Genomic DNA, 5258 nt, shown 5'->3' on the forward strand with positions numbered 1-5258 from the left:
CTACTGATTTATGAGTGTTGATTTTATAACCTGAGATACTGCTGCATTCCTTGATTACTTCTAAGAGTTTAGTAGTAGAATCCCTGGTATCTTCCAAATATAGAATCATATCATCTGCAAAGAGTGAAAGTTTAATCTCTTCTGACCCTGTATGGATACCCTTGATTGCTTTTTCTTCCCTGATTGTGATGGCTAAAACTTCCATTACAATGTTTGAAGTTCAATTTTTTTAAATTAGAAATTCAAAACAGGTTGGGAACCTATAGCTCAGTGGCTAGGACGCCAGCCACATACACTGGGGCTGGTGGGTTCAAACCCAGCCCAGGTCTGACAAACAAAAATGGAAACTACAACCAAAAAATAGCCAGGCGTTGTGGTGGGTGCCTGTAGTCCCAGAACTTGGGATGCTGAGGCAAGAGAATCGCTTAACCACAAGAGTTTTAGGTTGCTGTGAGCTGTGATGCTATGGCACTCTACCGAGGGTGGCATAGTGAGACTCTGTCTCAAAATAAATCAATAAATGGCTAAATATTTTAAAAAGTCCATTAAGATAGCTCAAAGAATCCTGGGGTAGATTATAAAGAAAAAGAAAATTCAAACTGTATTGGGGAGGTGCATCTGGCAAAGCCCCCTGGCCACTGCTGCTGGGCATGGCGGTCAGAATCTCTGTCACCTGTGCCCGGATAGCCAGATGCCTCTGCTGCCACCTTGATCATAAAGCTCCACGTTGGAAACTTACTTCCTCTTGTTACTTTCTGCTGAGTCCAGGTGCCCCACAGGGGTAGAACTTAGATCACATGCATGTGCCTGGTGTCAGCTGCAAGGAAAGCTGAGAAATTGAACTTACAGTGTCTACCTCAGTGAGATTTACTTATAATGTAGGAAATTAAAAATTTGCAGGGTTATTCAAAAGATGCCTGACTCATCCTGTGGCTTGCCTTTTTAGCTTCTTAGTCAATGTCTTTTGACAAACCTTAATTATTAAGATCAGAAATTCTAGTTGCTAATTCTTTGTCATTTGCATGTGCTGCTAGGATCCTCTCCAGGTCAGTGGCTTTTTTTTAAACTTTTTTTTTTTTTAATGGGGACTGGTGTAAACAGAACTTTCTCATTTTCAGTTTGAATAGATTCAATATTATCAATCCTTTTCTTTTGCAGTTTATATATTTGAGGTTTATTTATTTTTAATTTTATTATCAATACTATTATTTTTGAGACAGCGTCTCACTTTGTCAGCCTTGGTAGTGTGCCATGGCATTATAGCTCACAGCTACCTCAAACTCTTAGACTTAAATCTGGAGTAGATTTGCCTTAGCCTCCCAAGTAGCTGGGACTACAGGCACCTGCCACAATGCCTGGCTATTCTTAGAGATGGGCTCTTGCTCTGGCTCAGGCTGGTCTCTAAGCTGTGAGCTCAAGCAGCCCACCTGCCGTGGCTTCCCAGACTGCAAGGATGACAGACATGAGCAGGTAAGCCACTGCACCTGGCTGCAAGGGCCTTTTTTATAAAATGTCTCTTTTTCCTTTGGGTAAATACCTAGTAGAGGGATTGCAGAATCAAATGGTAGGTCTACTTTTAATTCTTTGAGGAACCTCCATACTAATTTTGGGTTTTATTTAAGGAATCCTTCTTTAGCCTGTGGACAAAAAATGTTTTATAATAGAATTTTATAATGTATATCATATATGTAGCCCAATGTGTGTGTGTGTGTGTGTGTATCTGTACTATTTTAAGCTTTAAAGATTTGCTTTTCACATTTAGGTCTTTTATTTTATCATTTTTTTTTTTTATTTTGAGAGAGAGTTTCATTATGTTGCCCTTGGTAGAATGCCGTGGTGGCACAGGTCACAGCAACCTCAAACTCTTGGGCTTTAGCAATTCTCTTGCCTCAGCCGCCCAAGTAGCTAGGACTACAGGCGCCCACCAACACGCCTGGCTATTTTTCTATTGCAGTTGTCATTCTTGTTTAGCAGGCCCAGTTTGGGTTCGAATCCAACAGCCTCAGTGTATGTGCCCTGGTGCCCTAACCAGTTAGCTATGGGCACCGACCCATATACTTAGGTCTTTTAGACATGTAAAATTTTATTTTCTATGTATGGTAAGGTAGGGATCTAATTCAATTTTTTTATATGGATACTTTTCTCTCTCTCTCTCTCTCTCTTTTTCTTTTCTTTTTTTTTTTTTTTGAGACAGAGTCTTACTATGTCACCCTGGGTAGAGTGCCATGGCGTCACAGCAACCTCCAACTTTGGGGCTTAATCGATTCTCTTGCCTCAGCCTCCCAAGTAGCTGGGACTACAGGTGCTCACGACAATGCCTGGCTATTTTTATTGTTGTTGTTGTTGCAGTTGCTTAATTGGCCCTGGCTGGTTTCGAACCCATCACCCTGGGGGTATGTGGCGGGTGTTGTAACCACTGTACTGCAGGCGCCAAGCCAGATACTTTTTTCTTTTCAAGAGAAAAGATTGCACTCTATTACCCAGGCTGCAGTGTAGTGGCATCATCATAGGTCACAGCAACATCAAACTCCAGAGCTCAAGTGATCCTCTTACATCAGCCTCCTGAGTAGCTGGTACTACAGGTGTGCACAACCATGCCTGGGTAATTTTTTGATTTTCAGTAGAAACTGGGTCTTAGTTGTTCTCAGGCTGGTCTGGAAGTCCTGAGCTCAAGGGATCCCCTCACATCACTTCCCAAAGGGCTGGGATTATAGGCATGACCCACCTCCCCACCCCCCATGGATACCGGGGGACCACTGTGTTGATTCGAGCATGTGCACGATGTGGACACCAAGAGAGGGCTGGTCTGTGCATCCCCAAGCCGGCATCGGTGGGCCAGTGCCCAGCACCTCAGGCCTGATGTTGGTTGGCACTTCTGTCTGGATTTCTCAGCATTCCTACAGGCTGTGGGTGTTGGCAGCAGATGGCACTGAGGAGCTCTCAGTGGGAGCTGATTAGTGACAGCCACTAGCCATGGGAGAAGGGATAGAGGACCCGGTAAACACAGGGCAACTCTCTCTCCTCAGAGGCCTTCCCGGACCCTGAAGCCTGGTCATGGGCCGCAGGACGGAGCCTCCCCTGCCAGAGCCACGGCCCTAGACAGCCTTTCCAGGACATGGTCACAACCACCCAGGGAGTTACAGAGCAAAGCATCCTCCAACTCGGGCTTAGGCGATTCTCTTGCCTCAGCCTCCCAAGTAGCTGAGACTACAGGCGCCTACCACAACACCTGACTATTTTGTTGTTATAGTTCTCATTGTTGTTTCACAGGCCTGGGCTGGATTTGAACCCACCACTTCCAGTGTATGAGGCCGGCACCCTAGCCACTGAGCTACATAGGCACCGAGCCAACAAAGAGATTTTATTTAGAAAGAACAAAGAGAATGTTTAGAGCACTTCCAAAGTGACCTGGAAGTGGTTCTTTCTCATGAAGGAGAAAAGGTGAGAGAGACCTACAGCATTTGTTCAATACCGCCGGGGGCCATACTACATACTGTTATATTACTTAATATAGCCTCCTCTCCCATGATTGCTTTTTTTTGAGACAGGGGCTCTCTTTGTCTCCCTGGCTAGAGTGCAGTCATGTCATCATAGCTCACTGTAGCCTCAAACTCCTGTACTCAAGTGATCTCCTGCATCACCCTCTGGAGTAGCTGGGGCAACAGACATGTATGTACCACAGTGCCCGGCTATTTTTTAGAGACAGGATCTTGCTCTGGCTCAGGTTGGTCTTGAAATCGTGAGCACAAGAAACCCACCTGCCTTGGCCTCCCAGAGCACTGGGATTACAGACATGAGCCACCATGTCTGGCCTTAAACAGTTTTTATACGAAGAGTTGTAGAACATAAACTGAGAAAGGAAAGACATTTGTAGCAAATATGATATACATGTACAAATAGTAAATATATTTCTTATATATAATACATAATTTTTTAATGTTTCTTACTTATACCTGTGTATATTAGGTTTCCACTATTGCCTTCACAGAATTAAAATGGCTAAATTTAATGACAATAGCAATATTTAACATAAGGACTGCAAACAGAAACCTCATAAAGAACAAATGAAGATAAATACATTCAGAAAAGAAATCATGATTGCTGTAACGAACTATTAAGCAACAATAATAGTAATAATGCAAAGAAAGTACTATTCACGTTGCCAGATAGAAGTATGTCTTTTATAGAATACTTTGATCAGTTAACTTCTTATTATTTTGTTTTTTCCAAAGTCTAAAAAAAATAGACAACTAATATTTATAAATAAAAGTAAAAGATAACTTCAAAAACACAGATCATGCCACATCTTATAGACAATAGAAAAAGAAATAGGGAGGTGCCTGCAGCTCAAAGGAGTAGGGCGCTTGCCCCATATGCCAGAGGTGGCGGTTTCAAACCCAGCCCTGGCCAAAAAGTGCAAAAAAAAAAAAAAAAGAAAGAAAGAAAAAGAAATACTTCAAAACCGTTCTACTTAATCTGGATACACCTGATATTAAAATTGGAGAAAACATATTATTTTAAAGGGGAAATTACAAACATATTTCACTTATAAATGAGGATGAAATATGATAAACAACATATTAACATGTTGAATCAAAAATTAATGTTTAAGTAATGTACTGTGGTCCAAATTAAATACAATTTATATGAGAATTACTCACTAATTTCTTTTTTTTTCCTTGCCCACACCCCCTCCCTCCTTCTCTGTCTGGTCTCCCCTTCCTCCATGCCCCACCGTGTCATTAATTGTCATAAATTGTCTTCATATCAAAGTTGAATACATAGGATTCTTCTCCATTCCTGTGATGCTCCACTAAGAATAATGTGTTCCACCTCCATCCAGGTTAGCACAAATGCTGTAAAATCTCCATTGTTTTTGATGGCTGAATAATATTCCATGGTGTATATATACCACAGCTTACCAATTCATTGCTGAGTTGAAGGACATTTAGGCTTTTTCCACATTTTACCAATCATAATTTGGGAAACAATAAACAGCCTAGTACAAGGGTCTTTATGATAAAACATTTTTTTCCTTCTGGATAGATACCCAGTAATGGGATTGCAGGATCAAATGGGAGGTCTAGGTTGAGTTCTTTTTTTTTTCTTTTTTCTTTCTTTTTTTTTATTGAATGGTAACTATGTACATTAATGCACTTGTGGGGTACAATGTGGGGTTTTCACACACAATCCGAAACACTTCCATCAAACTGGTTAACATAGCCTTCATGTCATTTTCTTAGTTATTATTTTAAAAC

Source organism: Otolemur garnettii, unplaced genomic scaffold (assembly GCF_000181295.1).
Source record: "Otolemur garnettii isolate 467f Iridium unplaced genomic scaffold, OtoGar3 scaffold00153, whole genome shotgun sequence".
NCBI lineage: Eukaryota > Metazoa > Chordata > Mammalia > Primates > Galagidae > Otolemur > Otolemur garnettii.